General features: G+C 44.2%; 1 protein-coding gene across 2 annotated transcripts in view; it reads right to left on the reverse strand.

The window, feature by feature from the left end:
* Nucleotides 1–22,137, reverse strand: part of CAMK1D (calcium/calmodulin dependent protein kinase ID) — a 378,222-nt gene that overhangs the window by 152,877 nt on the left and 203,208 nt on the right. The window lies entirely within an intron of this gene.

Genomic DNA, 22,137 nt, shown 5'->3' on the forward strand with positions numbered 1-22,137 from the left:
CTTTTTTTGTTGAATTGCCACTTTTAGGTCCGTAATTGAGTGACCAGAGAGATTGAATTGTTCTCCAATTAGTTTTTGAATGTTTGATTTGTGTCCATTTATTCTTTTACGTAGAGACTGTCCAGTTTGGCCAATGTACATGGCAGAGGGGCATTGCTGGCACATGATGGCATATTTCACATTGGTAGATGTGCAGGTGAAAAAGCCTCTGATTGTGTGGCTGATATGATTAGGCCCTATGATGGTGTCCCCTGAATAGATATGTGGACACAGTTGGCAACGGGCTTTGTTGCAAGGATAGGTTCCTGGGTTAGTGGTTGTGGTGTGTGGTTGCTGGTGAGTATTTGCTTCAGGTTGGGGGGCTGTCTGTAAGCACGGACTGGCCTGTCTCCCAAGATCTGTGAGAGTGATGGGGCGTCCTTCAGGATAGGTTGTAGATCCTTGATGATGCGCTGGAGAGGTTTTAGTTGGGAGCTGAAGGTGACGGCTAGTGGCGTTCTGTTATTTTCTTTGTTGGGCCTGTCCTGTAGTAGGTGACTCCTGGGTACTCTTCTGGCTCTGTCAATCTGTTTCTTCACTTCAGCAGGTGGGTATTGTAGTTGTAAGAAAGCTTGATAGAGATCTTGTAGGTGTTTGTCTCTGTCTGTCTGAGGGGTTGGAGCAAATGTGGTTGTATCGCAGAGCTTGGCTGTAGACAATGGATCGTGTGGTGTGGTCTGGATGAAAGCTGGAGGCATGTAGGTAAGTATAGCGGTCAGTAGGTTTCTGGTATAGGGTGGTGTTTATGTGACCATCACTTATTAGCACTGTAGTGTCCAGGAAGTGGATCTCTTGTGTGGACTGGTCCAGGCTGAGGTTGCTGGTGAGATGGAAATTGTTGAAATCATGGTGGAATTCCTCAAAGGCTTTTTTCCATAAGTCCAGATGATGAAGATGTCAACAATGTAGCGCAATTAGAGTAGGGGCATTAGGGGACGAGAACTGAGGAAGCATTGTTCTAAGTCAGCCATAAAAATGTTGGCATATTGTGGGGGCCATGCGGGTACCCATAGCAGTGCCGCTGATTTGAAGGTATACATTGTCCCCAAATGTGAAATAGTTATGGGTGAGGACAAAGTCACAAAGTTCAGCCACCAGGTTTGCCATGACATTATCGGGGATATGTTCCTGACGGCTTGTAGTCCATCTTTGTGTGGAATGTTGAAGTAGAGGGCTTCTACATCCATAGTGGCTAGGATGGTGTTTTCAGATGGACTACAAGCCGTCAGGAACAGTATCCCCGATAATGTCACGGCAAACCTGGTGGCTGAACTTTGTGACTTTGTCCTCACCAATAACTATTTCACATTTGGGGACAATGTATACCTTCATATCAGCGGCACTGCTATGAGTACCTGCATGGCCCCCACAGTATGCCAACATTCTCTGGGATTATTGCTTAAGCAATCCCAAACAATTTCTAAAGCATACATTTAATTTGCATTAACCCTAAATTTAAGACACTAAAGAGACTAACCATTTAACTGAAAGGGCTATAACATTAATTATACAAAGTTGAGATGATTGCCTTAAGTGAGAGCGAGACCCCCAAAAAACTGTAAGCAGAATGTGCTGATTAAAGAACCTACACACACACACACACACACACACAGGCAGAAAGAATAGCCAAGGACACTCATCATTGAATGCTAAACCCAGTAAACTTTTGGGGGCTTAATTCCACCCCCTGACTTATGAGAGGTGAAATTAGGTACACAAAGTCCACTACTGAGCAGAGCTAAAGCATCCGACACTCCCACTGAAGTTGATGAAAGTGCAGAGTAGTCAGCATCCTGCAGGCTCTGACTCATCATAATGTGCACATATTGGGTTGGTCCAGCTTCCAGTGACATCATGGAAAGATTGCCATAGATGTCCGTGTGAGAGAGAGATCAGACCTACATTCAGGAATGAAAAACCACATTCATATAAAAGACAAAGTAATGATCTGCCTTAAAACCTGCATATTCAGGAAGTTCAGTATCAGTGGCGTATTAACCCAAATCTATCATGCTGTAGGACATCCTACAGCAATACATGTGTGGCTATAGGTATTCTGCTCTCCGGAAGTATCTGAAAAATCCTTTGTTGCTCCAGTAAATTGTCCAGAGAAACGGCATCATAGCTCAAGCGTTATAATATTGATAAGAGAGCACTGAAGAAGATAAGCTTTTAAGTCTTAATTTGGTGTGCAGGAATGGCTGTCTAGTACCTTGGCTTTTCTATGGAAATTTTCCAAAATTATATAGAGCAGTTGCCTTAAATTTCTCCAGTCACCTGCCCTGTCTCATCCCCAAACTCAAAAGATAACAGGGAAAGCAGGACTCTCTGGCACCTGATTTTCCTGATGAAAGAGGCCGTAACTGAGCAGATCACCCCACTGTGCGTTTTTGTTTTTATTCCAACCCTCGCTGACTTTGTCATTTACATTCAAAGCTGGATTTGTTTGTATTTAAATAAATATACAACATCAGCCCTCAATATGGATCAAGAGTTTGTAAAATTCCATTAGGAAGAACACAGCCAGTTTTGCCGCAGTGGCTCCATCAGATCAGCAGAATCGGCAGCTGCCTGGCCAGCAGAATATGTAGGAACCATTTATCTGGTGTGGCTCTGTGATGTGACGAGCAGACTTTTTTTTTTTTTTTTTTTCTCCAGTTTGCCTCAGGCAAAGACCACGAGGGACTGATTTTTTGGAAGTACAGAGAACCACAATGCTACTTGAAGTCAATGGCTCACCACCTCTGAAAATCAAGCCCTAAACTAGTGCTACATTTTTGAGCTAAGTGACTGGAAAGCATCTCCCAAACAGTCAACTTTTATTTTTATCCTCTCTGGGTGGAGGAGGGCTGGACGGTTTACGTTTTGAGTTAAAAACTCTTCAAAGAAAAGAGAAGTTCACAATAAAAATGCTCATAAGACCTGTTATACTAGCAAGAGGGCTAGGGAAGGCATGGGTGCTTATTACCAACTTTCTGGCTCTCTCAATGAAGGCCATAGATGATCAAGCTCTGTACCTTCCAGCAGAAATCACTATAATCAATGGGAACCCCTGATTGTTTTAGTCTCTAAGGTGCCACAAGTACTCCTTCAGCTGCAGTGACATTCAACTTGAGCAGAACTATCATTTAAAAAACAACAGGAAAGAGAAATAGCTTCAAGTTCTGATACAGAGTGACAAAACTTTCTTCACTGGCGCGTCCACCTGATTGTGGTATTGGACATGTGTAAGCAGGGTAAGTGACAAGCCTGCTCTACCGTGTGTGTGTCAGCACAATTCCCTGGCTCAGAACATCCAGAAATGGCTGGATACAGCAAGTAGGTCCTTGCATTCCATTCTCTTGAATAGATGTTCTGTTAGATCAATTGCTGAGGATTGTTCAGTGAGAATTAGGGAGATACTTGACAGCAAGAGAGAGCTTGAATGGTTTAATTAGTTCTGCATTTATCCTGGGCTATTAGTGCAGTGTGAATCTCAAAAGGTTCAGAGGATTCATTCTGATAAGCCCCAAAATGCCTGGATGCATATCCATGTGTGATTTATTTTATCTTAGGTACTTATTTTATCTTAGGTACTTACCTGGTCCCCATAACTGCAGTATCTGAGCACCACACAGTCTGATGTATGTATCCTCACAACACCTCTGTGAGGTTGGGTATTGCTATCATTCCCATTTGACAGATGAGGAACTGCTGCACAAAAAGACTGACTTGTCCCAGGTTACACAGGAAGTTTATGGGAGAGCAGGGTCATAAACTCATGTTAACCCCTGGCCATCCTTCCTCTCTTGAACTTTCCTGTTCCCTCTCCTCTCTTGCATAGTCATCTCCTTCTAATCCAACCAAATCCATCTTTTTCTCCTAGAGTATTCCACCCCACCCTGGACTTTATGGGAGAGTCCTGATTACAACACATCCGTTCCACTTCCTGTTAACTGGAAGAGATGAAAAAATGGACCCTGTATTTATTCTGAGCTAGACAATACATTGATGTTTCAGCACTACTTGATGACACAACATTATGACAGGACCAGGACAGTGACAGCACAGTGTGTAGATACCATAGTGCCGACAGTTTAGATGAGAAGGATATTGCCCCCCCCCCTCGCCAAACTACCTTGGTTAAAAAACAGTTATGGTTGCTTTAAAGAAACCTCATCCTACACAATTCATTACAAAATGCGTCCAGGCATCCTCCGCTAACAGACCTCAGCCCTCCCACACATCCCATTCACCATTTTCGCAGACAGGTTCTGTCCCTCTATAGACAAATCCTGTGCACCTCCATCATGCAGACAAACACACACCATGTTGTCCTCCATGATCAGTGTCCCTGTCTGTGAAATGGAGATAATACTGCCTACTTCACAAGCTTCATGAAAGTGGCTCAGACAACATTTGTAAGGTGCTGAACTAGAATGAGGATGTCAATAAATACATAAAAGGAAAAGGCCTCTAGTCTCACTCCATCATTCTACATCTCAAATACCAGGCACTAAAGGGCTTTTCCAGCTAGTGGAGAAAGGCATAACAAGAACTAGTGGCTGGAAGCTACAGCCAGACTAATTCACATTTTTATAGTGAGTGATTTAACCATTGGAACAAACTACCAAGGGCAGTGGTGGATCCTCCAGCTCTTAATGACTTCTAATCAAGACTGGATGCCTTTCAGGAAGATATGGTTCAGTCAAACAGAAGTTACTGGGCTCAATGCAGGGGTAACTGGGTGAAATTCTATATAGTCTGTGATATGGAGGAGGTCAGACTAGACAATCTAATGGTCCCTTCTGGCCTTATAAAAAAAAATCTCTGACTTTACTTACATGCTTTTTCCAAACACAAAGGCTAGCAAAATAAAGGAAGGTAGTTACTGTATCTGCATCAGCACTAAGAGAAGGGAACAGTGCATCTGAGCAGCATCTAACACCTCAGCCGAAGCATCAGATAACCAACCTGAGTTTATACCAGCAAATTGATATGAGCAACCAAAATGCCACCAGTTACTATTCTAAAAGTAGCAGTGTACAGACAAGAGCTCCCAGGAGCTGCTTTGATTTGTTTTAAAACTTATCGATTACAATGCACTAGGTACAGGCTGGGCTTCCTTTGCTCAGTATTTATTTGTTTGGCCTGACCTGCCAAAAAAACTGTTGCAAAAAAACTGAGAGCAGCTTTGATAAGTGGATTGATAGCAAGTCGTCCTATTTCATAGATGTTCACTAAGAACCACTGTGTCCACTACTAGGGAAAGTCTACGTCACAGCTTCCTAAAGCAAAACTGAAATTTCTGAAAGGACGGATTCTGCTCCCAGGATGAGACCTATCCCACTAACTTTGATAGGAGCAGGATCTGTCCGTGAATGATAACTGATATTTCTCTGCTTCATGCAGCAGCAGATAGTGGTGACTAGCACATGGCACTGAGTGATCAGAGACTAAACTTTATCCATAGTACATTGGGCACACATAAGGCAACTTGCATTACATAACACCACCTTAAATGCTTAAGCGGTGACTCGGGTGCATAGGAATCTTGGCTGGCCCTTTGCACTAAGGTGAAATTCACTCCCATATTTCTAAAACAACTGCAAGGTCCTTGAATGGATATTGTGACGGGTTGGATCACAGAAACCCCCTAGGGGAAGCCAACTGATGTGCCAAGACTACTTCTGCCCTTGCTTTCCTGCCCTGTCAGCTTAGGACTTCAGTGCCCTGCCTGGTTTGAGCCAGACCCGCTAGCCTGCTGCAAACCCAGACCCAGGTCTGAACCACGTCCCCTGACAGCTGTAGGCTTAATTTAAAGCAACTTAGGAAGTGTGCCAGGCTTTAACACTCAGATGCCCAACTCCCAATGGGGTCCAAACCCCAAATAAATCCATTTTACCCTGTATAAAGCTTATACAAGGTAAACTAAAAAATTGTTCACCCTCTGTAACAGTGATAGAGAGAGATGCACAGCTGTTTGCCCTCCCAGGTATTAATACACACTCTCGGTTAATTAATAAGTAAAAAGTGATTTTATTACATACAGAAAGTAGGATTTAAGTGGTTCCAAGTAGTAACAGACAGAACAAAGTGAATTACCAAACAAAATGAAATAAAACATTCAAGGCTAAGTCTAGTACATTAATAAAACTGAATACAGATAAAATCTCACCCTTAGAGATGTTTCAATAAGTTTCTTTCACAGACTGGATGCCTTCCTAGTCTGGTCACAATCCTTTCCCCTGGTACAGCTCTTGTTCTGGCTCAGGTGGTAGCTAGGGGATTTCTCATGATGGCCTCTTCCTTGTTCTGTTCCACTCACTTATGTATCTTTTGCATAAGGCAGAAATCCTTTGTCCCTTTGGGTTCCCACCACTGTTCCCTTTAAGCTGTGTGCGCGCACACAGATCTTAAACCCCATGCACACGGCGAAACACCGCATACACTCTGGCTTTGGCTTTTTTTCTTTTTTCTTTTGCTTCGGCGGTGGCACAGAAGAAATTTTTTGCGCACGCAACCTGTTAAAAATGAGAGGGAACATTGGTTCCCACCCCTCCTTCTCAATGGAAAAACCCCAGGTTAACGATGGATTCAAGGTCAGGTGACACGATCACATGTCCTGTGAGACCCCAAGCCCTCATTTCTCCCAGCCTGACTCACAGGAAGACCTGCCTGCAAACAGAGCCATCCACAGTCTATTGTCCTGGTTGATGGGAGCCATCAAGATTCCAAACCACCATCAATGGCCCACACTTTGCATAACTACAATAGGCCCTCAGAGTTATATTTCATATCTCTAGTTTCAGATGCAAGGGTGATACATTTATACAAATAGGATGACCACACTCAGTAGATTATTAGCTTTGTAATGATACCTTACAAGAGACCTTTTGCATGAAGCATATTTTAGTTACATTATATTTACACTCATCAGCATACTTTCATAAAATCATATTGAATGCAATGTCACAGGATACTGCTGCAGAAGTACAAAGGATTACAATGTGGAAGTGGAGATATAATGAGAGAAAGTATATCCCTGAATAACTAAGCGGTTTCTGCACCTCTGCTAGCTCCTGCTTGTCCCAGGGACCATCGCTTGTATATTTTTAGAGATCACTAATTCTGGAGGCAGCATTATCTGTTGATTAGAGCAGGGGACCCAGGTTATGTTGCTGCTGTGGCTGCTGACTTGCCGTGTGACCACAAAGAGGTCACATAACTGCTAGTCTAGTGTGTAACTGATGATAATTAGCATCTGATAAAGCATCTTAAGAACCTGGATGAAAGCTGTATACAAGTGTAAACTATTAGGATTTCATTAATAATTATAGTTATCACATCTGGCATATTTCTACATGGGGGAGTAGGATCACAGGTGGTTGTTTAGAAGGACATTGAATAAAAACCATGGGAAAACAAGAAAGGTGTTTATGAAACACAGGTTTCCAAAATAACAACTCGCTGCTGATCAGACTCTGTCAAATATGTGGGGCATGAAATTAAATGATGCAAACATATGACGACGATGCAGAGAAATACTGTGCTGGAGAGAAAAAAAACCTCCTGTCTCACTCATCCTGACATTCCCCATCCTCCTCCCCACTCAGTCCCCTGAAGCTTGAAGGCCCAACTAGATCACGCTCTGCGATTGTATACTCCAGTCGGAAACTTATTCTCTTCTTGATGAATTTTAGTCATCATCCCAACAGGGATGCATCTTATATCCTCACGGTTGGGTCTCAAATATTCTATTGATTGACAGAACAATCCATAGCAACTTATAGCATCCAGGAAAGATCGCTCAGAGCACTAAGTACTAAGACAGCAGCAATTGCACACAAAGGAACTGCTTGAAACCATGTTTACAGAGAACAGTGTGTGTGTTTTCTGACCTGATATACAAAAGGCCACAGTGGAAAGTCTGGAAGCCTAGGCTTTTAAAAATCACCGTGCAAGCCTGAGTTAGTAACCAAGGCTTGTCGCTCTCTGAGGGCTCTTCAGCAGCCTGTATCAAATGAAATTGCTGGTTCAGTCCAACTTGCATCCCAATGTCAGCACCACTGCTCCTAACGGGCAACCCTGCAGGCAATCTCAGGACTTATCTACACAGGAAGTTAGTGTGCAGCAAAATAGAGTGTGAATTTTTAGCACACTAGCTACTCTGTACTAACTCCCTCTGTGGACACTCTTACTAAAAGTGCCTTTGTGCACTTTAGCTTAATACACTCTAAACTATACTAAGCTAAATTGCCCGGGGGCATTGTTTGTGCACAGAGTATCCACCCAGGGAGTTAGGCCTAGTCTACACTATACAGTTAGGTTGACATAAGCTGCTTTGCGTTGACCTGGAAAAATCATAGAGCAGGTCCTCAAGGAATCAATTCTGAAGCACTTAGAGGAGAGGAAAGTGATCAGGAACAGTCAGCATGGATTCACCAAGGGCAAGTCATGCCTGACTAATCTAATTGCCTTCTATGACGAAATAACTGGCTCTGTGGATGAGGGGAAAGCGGTAGACATGTTGTTCCTTGACTTTAGCAAAGCTTTAGACATGGTCTCCCACAGTATTCTTGCCAGCAAGTTAAAGAAGTATGGGCTGGATGAATGGACTATAAGATGGATAGAAAGATGGCTAGATTATCAGGCTCAATGGGTAGTGATCAATGGCTCCATGTCTAGTTGGCAGCCGGTATCAAGTGGAGTGCCCCAAGGGTCGGTCCTGGGGTCGGTTTTGTTCAATATCTTCATAAATGATCTGGAGGATGGTGTGGATTGCACCCTCAGCAAGTTTGCAGATTACACTAAACTAGGAGGAGAGGTAGATACGCTGGAGGGTAGGGATAGGATACAGAGGGCCCTAGACAAATTAGAGGATTGGGTCAAAAGAAATCTGATGAGGTTCAACAAGGACAAGTGCAGAGTCCTGCACTTAGACGGAAGAATCCAATGCACCGCTACAGACTAGGGACCGAATGGCTTGGCAGCAGTTCGGCACAAAAGAACCTAGGGGTTACAGTGGACGAGAAGCTGGATATGAGTCAACAGTGTAGCCAAGAAGGCCAATGGCATTTTGGGATGTATAGGTAGGGGCATTGCCAGCAGATTGAGGGACGTGATCGTTCCCCTCTATTCAACATTGGTGAGGCCTCATCTGGAGTACTGTGTCCAGTTTTGGGCCCCACACTACAAGAAGGATGTGGAAAAATTGGAAAGAGTCCAGCGGAGGGCAACAAAAATGATTAGGGGACTGGAACACATGACTTATGAGGAGAGGCTGAGGGAACTGGGTATGTTTAGTCTTCAGAAGAGAAGAATGAGGGGGGATTTGATAACTGCTTTCAACTACCTGAAAGGGGGTCCCAAAGAGGATGGATCTAGACTGTTCTCAGTGGCAGCTGATGACAGAAGAAGGAGTAATGGTCTCAAGTTGCAGTGGAGGAGGTTAAGGTTGGATATTAGGAAAAACTTTTTCACTAGGAGGTGGTGAAACACTGGAATGCGTTACCTAGGGAGGTGGTGGAATCTCCTTCCTTAGATATTTTTAAGGTCAGGCTTGACAAAGCCCTGGCTGGGATGATTTAGTTGGGGATTGGTCCTGCTTTGAGCAGGGGGTTGGACTAGATGACCTCCTGAGGTCCCTTCCAACCCTGATATTCTATGACCTACCTATGGAAGTGTCTTCACTTAAATTTAGCTCCCATAAATGCCTCTCTACGCCGATTAATTAACACTACCTCCCCAAGCAGCATAGTATCCTTGTCAATGTAATTAGGTTGACACAAAAACAACGAGGAGTACTTGTGACACCTTAGAGATTAACAAATGTATTTAGGCATAAGCTTTCCTGGGTTAAAACCCACTTTGTCGTTTTAGCCCACGAAAGCTTATGCCCAAATAAATTTGTTAGTCTCTAAGGTGCCACAAGTACTCCTTGTTGTTTTTGCTGATACAGACTAACACGGCTACTACTCTGAAATAAGTCGACACAGTGTCAGTGTAGACACGGCATTGCTTACATTGACTGTTACCGGCTTTCAGGAGCCACCCAGAATGCCCCACACTGGTGAGGATGCACACTACCGACACAAGAAGCCAAGTGCACACACACACACACACACACACACACAAGCAATTTAATAACTGTGGAGGCTTCATGCCAATGTAAGTTAGGCCAACATAATTTTGTAGTGTAGACGTGGCCTTAGTGTGGAGTGGCTAATGGGCTGTAAATTCACACCCTTGCTTGCTGCACATTAACTTTCTGTCTGGACGACCCCTCAAAAGAGGCTGAGGACTGAATGGGCTACTGAGACTGGACTGCTATCTTGCCTCCAAAGGGCTGTTCCTCCAGGGAAGGGTGGAAGCACATGAGGTGAAACAGAGTGTGGCAGGTTCTGTCGATAGTGGACTTTGGTTTCAATCTAGTGTTTTCAATTTAGCACTTTTCATCAGCAATAAATCAGATGCACGCACATGCACACACACACAAAATAGAGATAAAGCAAGGAAATAAACTTAAAGAAGCCCACATAGTAAATTGGCCTCAACTATACATGGAGGAGAGATGTGGACAAAAGCAGGCAGATGCTGAGTGTTTCTATGACACAGATGACTCTGCATAATGGTAGTTTACAAAGCTAAAACATCTCCTTTTTTTGTTGCTGTCACTGTAAAATCACTGGTTTTAAGACAGCCATGTTCTTAAGTTTCTTATTATTGAGCCATACAAACCTGAAAGAGGTTTTCCAGACTTAATAAATACTCCCTTGAATCAAATAGGAAACAACAGAAAGGAAATGTAATGTACTGCTCGAAGGGGAGAGGAGAAGAAAGGTGTCCTGCAATGAGAGCTACAACTTATCTACTCTGCCCTTCCTCAAAGGTCACTGCAGAGAAGAGTGTTGTGAAATATCCTACTGCAGTACAGCATACTGCAAGGGACTCACAGCAGTGAGTAGCTGGGACAGCCGACTCCCAGGATGAACCATACAGCCCCCACAGCTCTGTTCCTGTTAACCTTGGAAGATGATGATTTTAACACTGATATTACCAGTCGATTTAGTTACCTCAGGGTTGCAATTACTTTAACATTGGATGTAACATTTTGTATGCAAAGAAATGGACCTATGTGCATGTTCACTAATTACTAATTTATTCTGAAATGGTTTCCCTGCCTTGCTCTAGAGCTATGAATGGTCCCTTAGAATATGTGCTAACTACTAATATTAAACTTGTATCAATCTTGTATTTAGCTGTGACACTCTGAGTACCTCTCCCAGACCTGAAGAAGAGCTCTATGCAGCTCGAAAGCTTCTCTCTCTCTCACCAACAGAAGTTGGTCCAATAAAAGATATTACCTCACCCACCTTGTGGCTCTCATTTATTTTTGTATCCACCTATGGCAATGTGTATTCTGTATTTAATACATCTTTGATTCAAATAATACATCTTTGATTCAAATAACTTCCCAGGAATTGTTCTTGCTATAGAGTAATTCCCTACTTAAGCACAAACCATGACCTATTTGGGGCAGCCTCCTCCTTTGTCACACAGCTTGTTACTGGCATCAATCCATTTCCTTGTCTTTAGAATCTTATCCATCCTCTCTAAGATCTCCCCTAGTCTCCCTTATTCTAAGATCCACAGGCTAAATCCAGGAAGACTTTCAGGTCCTTGAAGCCTTGAATTATTTTAATTGCCTTCCTCTGCATGCAATCTTTTCCCTCTCAAACGTTGGCCTTAAACCCTGGTAACTGGTGAGGCATAAAATATTCAAATGAGATTTCACTAGTGGAGTACACTACACACAACTGCCACATGTTTAGAATTTCATGGTTGGGAAAACCTAAGCTTGCATATGTGGCCACTGCCAAACCCATCCACAATTGCCCCATAGTTCCTAAACTGTGTCCTCCCATATATTATACTCACTGTGACTATAATCCATGTGTTTATTTTTTAGTTTCCAGCCTTGTTACACTGCATTTTGCAACACTGAATTCTGTAAGGCTCCTGTGCACACATAAGCCAAACTCTTCCAAGTCACTCTGAATTCAGTAGCATGTTTCCTCTGTTGACTGGTCCAGCCACTATTTCAGATTTATCATTATATGTTAAAGAAGGGCTGAACTATACCCCTGCATCCAAACATACCCTCAACTTTTGTGTAGTCACATCTGGCTGTGAACCCTGTGACTGTCCTAACTCTCACTAATGGGGCAAATCAAATCCCTGGACATAAACACGTATGAATTTTGGGTTATCCAGCTCTAGATATGACGTGTGTGATTCAAGCCTGTCACTAATACATATATACGCAGGGCAAGATTAACGCATAGGCAAACTATGCAGGTGCCTCAGGCCCAAATGTGTGTGGGGCCCCCCAAATCATTCTCCTACTCCACCTCCCCAACCTCCTCTTACTTTCCCCACCAAGGGGGCACCAACCACCCACAGCACCACACTCCACCCCAGCATGGCAACCCGAATCATCTGAGTGGCGCTGCAAGGTCACAACACCTGGAGCAGGGAGCAAGGCCCAGCCCCACAGGACAAGAACACAGCTGCTGTAGAGTGAGTGCAGGGTGGGTTCGCTCTCCAACCCTCCTCCCCACCCCTACTGCCCCTCCACACCGTGGATTAATCCAGCCCTTTATATACCCTTCCCAACAGCATTGCTTTCCAAAGCAAATCAATATATAGTGCCCTATAATAAAAGAAAGTACACCCCGGTATGGCTGAGCTGCTTCTATACCTCTGCCAGCTCTTGCTGTCACAGAGACTGAGACCCTGAATGAGAATCACATGTATATTACTCCAGATCACTAATTACAGAGGCAGGATTCTCTGTTGGTTACAGCAGGGGACCTGGGTTCTGTTGCTGCTTTGGCCACTGACCTGATTTGTGACATAATTACAGGAAAGTCACCTAACTGGGCTAATACTAAGCCATCTAGTAAAGTATTTAGAGAACCCTGGATGAAAGGCAGATACAAGTGCAAGTCTTAAAAAGGGCTCTGAGGGCTAATGCGGGCACTTCAGACTGATTGGGTGTCTAAGGTGAGTGGTTGTGATACAGAGCTGGTCACTAGCTTAAATCCAGCTCAGGCCAATAGTAAGCAAAAGCTAACATCATGGGAAGGCTGATCAGTGGCCGTTGAGAAGTGAGTCAGAGGTTGTCTGTCCCTTTCCAAGTGTCAATGTTTCAAAAATCACTGCCACTCTGAACTAACTGGCAGCCTCAACAAGCAGAACTTTGGAGTGAACAGGCGTCAAGGTGGCACTTTTCTTCTACGCCCAGAGCATGATTCAAAGCCCATTCAAGTCAACAGAAATATTTGCATTGTCGTCAGTGAGATTTGGATCAAGCCCCTAGAAAATAGGGCTGAGGTTCATTGGAAGGGTAAAGTCTAACCACAGACAGGAGAGCTATCCTGGTATGCCATACCACAAGATGAGAAAGCACTCCTGGCTTACACTGAATGAAGATTTCATTGATAACTGGTACAGTGTTCTTTTCCTAACCTCAGTGCATCTTACATGACTGAGATGTGTGCAGGGATATCCTGTTACATCTAAAATCATTTTGCAGGCAGTAAACTTACGTAAAGGGATATTAGACATCCCTGAAATATTCATTTCACACAGACACAGGGATTTTTCTAGTTGTCTCCTTGTATCTCTGGAATTGGTATGAATATAAGCAAATGTAGAGTGAGTGCCACACACCATGATCAGAGGAGTTACACAAAAATGCCGAGAGCTGCTAGGCTAAACTGTACTAGGACTCAAGAGTTTTTAAAACTGTCTGATCACTCCATGTAGAAGATAAATACTCCTCAGCTCTTTTATGTAGCTCATTTCACACATAGCCCTCAAAGCACTTTACAAAAGTGCAGAAGTCCCAGGAGCTCCCTTTTACAGGTGCGGAAACTGAGGCACAGCCAGGGGAAGTGATTTTGCCAAAGGTCACACAGCAGAACAGTAGCAGAGATGGGAACACAACCCAGCTTTCCTGACTCCTGTGCTGGAGTCTTATTAACTGGACCTCCCTGCAAATTCTCTACGTGGTTTAGGTAAGGTACCTATCAGTTTTGTATCTACGCATTCTTGTGTTCACCTTCACGGTTCTTCACAATTCTGCCCTTGCCTACTTCCCCTACAATCCTTCTACTAATGATGCCAGACCCAACTGCCTGCTTCTCCAGGTCCCACAAGCTCCTTCAAGCAATCCCCCGTGAAAAGCCCAGGGTCTTCAAATCAGGACCACAGCGACACATGTGCAAACCCTCTAGAGGAAATAAGGCTTGCACAGGTCTCACTGACTGGGGTATAGTGGATAATTCTGCTATGGATTTGAGTTAAACATGGTTATTGTAGCCAGCACCTTACAAAAATAAGCCACTGTAATCAGGTGGCTGAAACAATAGCAGTGCCACCCAAAAGTCATGGAAAAGCTGAGTAGAAGCTGAATTCTGTAGTTCAAGGAGTTTCAAATGTAGGGGCTGGAGCTTTGATGGATGGAACTGGCGGGGGGGGGGGGGAGGGTTGAGCGGGGAGGAGGTGAGAGAGAGACAGGCATGTTCTGATGAGTTACAAGGTGTTAGTTTTTCCTGAACCCTTCTCAGAGTAGGAACATGCATTAAGATGGGACAATCTGCAGTGTGTCATCTCGGGTACCTGTTAGCCAAAGATCTGCTTTGCCCATGTTAAGGGAAACAGGAGAGGATTAGGACAAGAACTTGACATTCAGACCCCACAGTCAAAGGAGGAGGCCTGGATGCAGCAGTGAGTCAGAGGCAGAGCATCAGGCAACAGCATAGTACTCAGGCAAAGTGGTGCCAGCCAGCTGCCTGTTGGGCTGGGCTGCCTCCATTGGCAGGAAGATCAAGGACTTAGGAGTGGGAGGAAAATAAGAGTCTACCCTAGGGGCTGGGAAGGAGAATCTGTCTGTGGGAGGAAGGAACAGCCTGAGAGTCTGCGAGTGGGAAAGGCTGGGCTTGGATGAAGAGAATGTGAGGGAGAGAGGGATTGAAGAATCATAGAGTCATAGAATATCAGGGTTGGAAGGGACCTCAGGAGGTCATCTAGTCCAACCCCCTGCTCAAAGCAGGACCAATCCCCAACTAAATCATCCCAGCCAGGGCTTTGTCAAGCCTGACCTTAAAAATATCTAAGGAAGGAGATTCCACCACCTCCCTAGGTAACGCATTCCAGTGTTTCACCATCCTCATAGTGAAAAAGTTTTTCCTAATATCCAACCTAAACCTCCCCCACTGCAACTTGAGACCATTACTCCTTTTTCTGTCATCAGCTACCACTGAGAACAGTCTAGATCCATCCTCTTTGGAACCCCCTTTCAGGTAGTTGAAAGCAGCTATCAAATCCCCCCTCATTCTTCTCTTCCGTAGACTAAACAATCCCAGTTCCCTCAGACTCTCCTCATAAGTTATGTGTTCCAGTCCCCTAATCTTTTTTGTTGTCCTCCGCTGGACTCTCCAATTTTTCCACATCCTTCTTGTAGTGTGGGGCCCAAAACTGGACACAGTACTCCAGATGAGGCCTCACCACTGTCGAATAGAGGGGAATGATCATGTCCCTCGATCTGCTGACAATGTCCCTACATATACATCCCAAAATGCCATTGGCCTTCTTGGCAACAAGGGCACACTATTGACTCATATCCAGCTTCTCGTCCACTGTAACCCCTAGGTCCTTTTCTGCAGAACTGCTGCCGAGCCATTCGGTCCCTAGTCTGTAGCGGTGCATGGGATTCTTCCGTCTAAGTGCAGGACTCTGCACTTGTCCTTGTTGAACCTCATCAGATTTCTTTTGGCCCAATCCTCTAATTTGTCTAGGGCCCTCTGTATCCTATCCTTACCCTCCAGCGTATCTACCTCTCCTCCCAGTTTAGTGTCATCTGTAAACTTGCTGAGGGTGCAATTCACACCATCCTCCGGATCATTTAGGAAGATATTGAACAGGACCGACCCTTGGGGCACTCCACTTGATACCGGCTGCCAATTAGACATGGAGCCATTGATCACTACCCATTGAGCCCGACTATCTAGCCATCCTTCTATCCACCTTATGGTCCATTCATCCAGCCCATACTTCTTTAACTTGCTGGCAAGAATACTATGGGAGACAGTGTCAAAAGCTTTGCTAAAGTCAAGGAACTACACGTCCACCGCTTTCCCCTCATCCACAGAGCCAGTTATCTTGTCATAGAAGGCAATTAGATTAGTCAGGCATGACTTGCCCTTGGTGAATCCATGCTGACTGTTCCTGATCACTTTCCTCTCCTCTAAGTGCTTCAGAATTGATTCCTTGAGGACCTGCTCCATGATTTTTCCAGGGACTGAGGTGAGGCTGACTGGAAAAGTTGATCTGACAATGTCCTGAAATTCTGATGATCTGGCACTTCAATCCTAGGCTGTGCTTGAAGGGAAGAGGGAGATGAGTTTTTCTGCCAATGCAAATGGCGTTAAGATACTATAGTTATGGTAGCCAGATAAGCATCTAGAGGACACTGATGTAATCAAGAGGAGAATTTGGCCCACCGTATGTACTGGCTGTGTTCATAGTCACATCCAAATAGGAATATGCCTGGAAATGGTATTTTCCCCATACATAGTCAAACAACAAACACCGAGCCCGATTCATATGTGGAACCAGTTCAAATTCAATATAAAACACTCCCTCCTCCTGCCCTGCTGACGAAGGTAGCAAGTTCCAAAGCAGGCTCAGCTAGCAGACCAGGTTTTCGCTCAACACAAAATGTGTGGAACAGCCTCAATTACCACAGGTCTGTCCCATGCCCCATCAGCCCCCCACCTGCAGAGCAATTAAAGCCTGTTTTGTTTATGTGAGACCTCACCACATTGGTTGCTGGATTTCCCCACTGGGCTGGTTCCTGCAAGAGGAGCTATAAATATTCACAGGAGGCAGTAGGATTGTGCAGGGCGAGCTAGTAATTGCACTGGGTTTTCTCCTTTATTTAGTCTTGATTTCATATATGAATGCCAACAAAACCAGTGCCTCTGAGACTCCCTTACACCCTGCCCCCAGTTTAGCACTAGCCAACTATAGGCATACAGGGGTTTAAGCCTCATAGCCTTAGGCCTGAAAATAAGAGTTCCACTGGGTCCTCAGGTATCCTAAACGTGGCATCTCAGCCCTCCTGTGGCTGACCTTGACCTACCATATTGTGCAACAGAGACTCCCTTGATTTTCTGCCATCTGCCTCAACCTCCTCCATGCACAACAAAAGACCAGAGGGGGCAGCCACATGCCACAAACTCTGTTACCCAAAGAGCTTGGGGAGCCATATTTTCTGAGGAAGGCAGAGTGTGAAATTAAAAGGCAAAACCATATTTCATAATCACTATCATCAGGACCTTTCCTCGGTTGCCCATGTGAAGTGCTTTTGCCACGAGTCATGTATATAGTGTACTGTAACAAAGTACGTAGAGACACTTTCCAATAGGGAAATAATGGGGCATGGCTCTCGGGCAAATGTCCATTCTGATATTGTGCCAATTTTAAAACTAGTTATTTATTATACAGGACTGTACTCACATTCATGGTTCCTCTAAACTCAGTGAAGAAACAGTGCCACTATCCAAACGTATGGGTTGATCAGGGAAGCCAGCATAACTCTTATCAGTTTCAGCTACATTACTGACTTACACCATGGATTGTGAGAAGAGACTCAGGACTTAGGTCTTAAAGCTCCTGAACATCAAGTGTAAAGGCTAGAGATGGGCTGATTTGTTTTGCTTAACTTAGAATTTGCACTAACATTGTGGGTTCAGACACGCGCTCTAACTCATTTGTTATTGGATTTGCTATGTTCTTAGGGGAGATGGGGGGGAACAGAGCAGAGAATGGAAGAGAAGAAATACTCAATGAAAAAAATTAAACACACTGAGCAGAATCAATTCATGGAGTAATTCAACGGGGCCAAATCTGGTAGCCTTACTCAGGCAAAACTCCCAGGAGTTTTAGTTGACCAGATTCTGGTTTCAGTTACACCGCCATAGAGTCTAAAATAAGTCCATCAAGCGAAAGCAAAACTTGATACAGTGAATGGTAATGACTGCTGTTTAAACAGGCTATTATTATTCGCATAAATTCTCCTTAATAATAGTGTATTTGGCTGGGGGTGCTGATGAGTTAAGTGGTATTTAACCAGGTGATGAATAGGTCTAAAATGTTATGCTCTAGAGCAGTGGTTCGCAACTGTGGTCCACCATTTGTTCAGGGAAAGCCCCTGGCGCGCGGGGCCAGTTTGTTCGTGGGTTTGGCCGATCTCGGCTCCCACTGGCCACGGTTTGCTGCTCCAGGCCAATGGGGGGTGCGGGAAGCAGCGCAAGCCGAGGGATGTGCTGGCCACCCTTCCTGTAGCCCCCATTGGCCTGGAGTGGCGAACTGCGGCCAGTGGGAGCCACGATCGGCCAAACCTGCGGATGTGGCAGGTAAACAAACCAGCCCAGCGTGCCGGGGCTTTCCCTGAACAAACGGTGGACCACAGTTAAGAATCACTGCTCTAGACGTTTAACACAGAAGTTGCCAAATAAAATTTTTTTTTAAAGAAAAATATGAAGTGTGGTAGGTATCATTTATATGTTTGTACTTTTAGTAGAAAAAAATCTGGTACCACAAACCCTCAAAATTTATTCGGAGCGGCAGGGGAGGAGCAGGTGGCTGTGCTATATATATTGGTCCGAACCCAGAGCCAAACATCCCTAAAATGGTGGGTATTTGAAATCCAGATACGAATTTATCAGAATCTTTAATCAGTCTTTTAAGACTTTTTTTAAATAGCCTCTTCATTTAATTGGTCACTCTAGCCACTTAACTGGGACAATAGCCTTTCCAATTTAGAGGACTGTAGCATTCAGTTACTCTTACCATGTTGGGAAACTGGGAGTAAAGTTTTCAAAACCATCTAAGTGAAAAGACTTTGGCTCTTAAGTCCCATTGACTTTCAATGAGATTTAGGCTTACAGGGCTAGATCCACAAAGGGATTTAGGCACCTAATTGCCACTTTAGGAGTTTAAGCCCAAATATTTAGATCTTTGAACCACATCATCCATCTCTCCTGTTGAAACTGTTCCACTTTGTATAAATAATTAAATAGACACTAGAGCCGGGACTCAAATTTGACTCTCCTACAGGCCAGCTGAGTGTCCTAACCACCACGCTATACAGCCACTCTCACACTTTCTAGCTCAATGAATATTTAATTATTGACAGATAGTGGCATGGCTTCAACAGAAGAGAATGAGAGAGAGAGGCCACCCCAGCATGTCTCAGAACCCACTGGTCGGCTGAAAGATGGGAGATATGAGTTCAATTCCCTGTTCCACATCCGGCAGGATGGGGGACTAGAACCTAGGTCTCCTACATCCTGATTGAGCGTGCTAACTACTGAGCAAAAGGTTATAAACGAGTACAGCTACCACCACTTCTGGTTTTTGGGAGAAAGAGCACAGGCGCCTAACTCCAGTGTTCATGGCTGTGAGTCCTAAGTGGAGATAGGGACCTCCCTCTGAGTAGGGTGACCATATTTCCCAAAGCAAAAATGGGACACCCCATGCAGCTGGCCTGAGCCCCCCGGCATCGCTGCTTGCCTGAGCCCCCCAGGCAGAGCTGGCCCGAGCCTCCCACATCCCACATGGGACTGGCCCAAGCCACCTGGCTTCGCCACTCACCTGAGCCCCGTGCTGGCCCGCAGGGGTTGGAGCTGACCGCCCGAGCCCCGTGCCAGCCAGGACCTCCTGTCACCACTTGCCCACCTGAATGTTCTTCTGCCAATTCCAACCCCCCCCCCAGGGGAGTACACCCCCCTTTTTTGGGAAAACTGGGCATTTGTTCCATTTGCTAAGTGCATACGGGACAAATGCCCATTTTTGCCAAAAAAGTCGGAATGTCTGGGACAGGCCCTAAAAAGGGGACTGTCCCGGCCAAAACGGGAAGTATTGTCACCATACCTCTGATGTGGATTTAGACACCTAAATCCCTTTGGGGTGAGGCTTAATGCACACCCCTCTGCTTGGCCTCTTCTATTGCCTAGCGTAGCTCAGCATGCTGGTTTTTGTGGATCCCATTCTTAGGTGCCTAACTCTCCCCATGCATTGTATAGGGAGCCTGGGTGCCTAAGTATGGATTCCACTGGACAGCAGGATGCCGAATATTCTTCATTGCAATGCTGAGTTTAAGATCTTTTGTGGATCTAGCTACAAAATACCTCGGTCACTTTTGAAAGTGTTACTTCTCCATAGCATGGAAGGTTAACAATTGTAAGAATCCTTTAATAATGAATGCTAACAAATCAGACAGCATTTATACAGTAATAACTGGTTGCAAGCACATTATTGATGTTATAAACAGTAATTAATGGCATGGGACAACAAACCCTACATGCTGTAGGTGCAGCAGGGCTAGAGAACAATATCTGAAATGACACAGAGATTCTTTTTTCATCATTCTAAATGATGTGACTGCCCATTCGTTAGCTGTTTTTATGGCTTCATGAATCATAGGCAGGAGCAGGAATTCTATGAAAAATAATGGCCACAAGTATATTTCAGAGACTACAGGGGATAATGACGGGATGTTTGCCATTGTGAATTCTCAGGTTTCGTTCACCAGAATCAGAAAAATAGGAAAGATGGAAAATTAGTTGTTTCCTGGCAGTTAACAGTCTGATTTCCAACAAGTCAGAGATATACACTGCAGTGCTGTAGTTTCTAATACTTTATGCAGCCAAGTCACACATCCAAGTCACACATGGTGACTCATTTTTTCCAAAACGTGGTGTCTAACTAATTCAAGGTGTTTAGAATGAAAGGTAGCTATTAAGTGGTGCCTGTAATAAAGGGCACTAAATGCTGCATAAGGGCTGATGGGCCATGGGTATTTTGATAACATAACTCCTGCCTTTGATGTGCCAAAGGCTTAGTCATACATCATAAATGAATCTTGTGCTACTTACTTTAATCCATTTTCTTTCCACCTTACATCCATTAATAAAAATATGCTGGATTGACAATGCAGGGAGAGACCAAGACCCAACAAGCATTCCCCCTCCAAATGTACCTGAATTCTGATTTGGAAGGAAAGTATCTTTGGAGAGGAAGGGGATTAAGCAGTTCAGCCTCTGTCAAGGGTAGGTGTCTGTGGAGGTGGTGGTAATGATTTTGTGGTATTGACCCCTGTCCACTGCATTCATACAACCAATTCATACAGGCAACAGAACAGTCATCAGAGGATAGCTGTTTTCCATCACTACCACAAGTTTGCATGGTGCTATTTAAAGTGCATGTCTAACCTCACAATTACAGATAATTATTTTCGCACGCCATGATTTTTGAGAATGATACTTAAAACCTCTTGTACAGTAATTAATGTCATGATTAACATTGAACAATCTTTAAAGGTTTCCAGGTTCCTTTCTAAATGATCACCCAAAAGTTGGACCTTGCAAAGGGAATTAAAACCAATAGTAAAAGGTTCTATAGTCATATAAATAGGAAGAAAACAAAGAAAGAAGAAGTGGGACCGCTAAAAACTGAGGATGGAGTGGAGGTCAAGGATAATCTAGGCATGGCCCAATATCTAAACAAATACTTTGCCTCAGTCTTTAATAAGACTAAAGAGGATCTTAGGGATAATGGTAGCATGATAAATGGGAATGAGGATATGGAGGTAGACATCACCATATCTGAGGTAGAAGCGAAACTCAAACAGCTTAATGGGACTAAATCGGGGGGCCCAGATAATCTTCATCCAAGAATATTAAAAGAATTGGCACAAGAAATTGCAAGCCCATTAGCAAGAATTTTTAATGAATCTGTAAACTCAGGGGTTGTACCGTATGATTGGAGAATTGCTAACATAGTTCCTATTTTTAAGAAAGGGAAAAAAAGTGATCCAAGTAATTATAGGCCTGTTAGTTTGACATCTGTAGTATGCAAGGTCTTGGAAAAAATTTTGAAGGAGAAGGTAGTTAAGGACATTGAAGTCAATGATAAATGGGACAAAATACAACATGGTTTTACAAAAGGTAGATCGTGCCAAACCAACCTGATCTCCTTCTTTGA

The sequence above is a fragment of the Lepidochelys kempii genome, chromosome 1 (genome assembly GCF_965140285.1).
Source record: "Lepidochelys kempii isolate rLepKem1 chromosome 1, rLepKem1.hap1, whole genome shotgun sequence".
Lineage (NCBI taxonomy): Eukaryota > Metazoa > Chordata > Testudines > Cheloniidae > Lepidochelys > Lepidochelys kempii.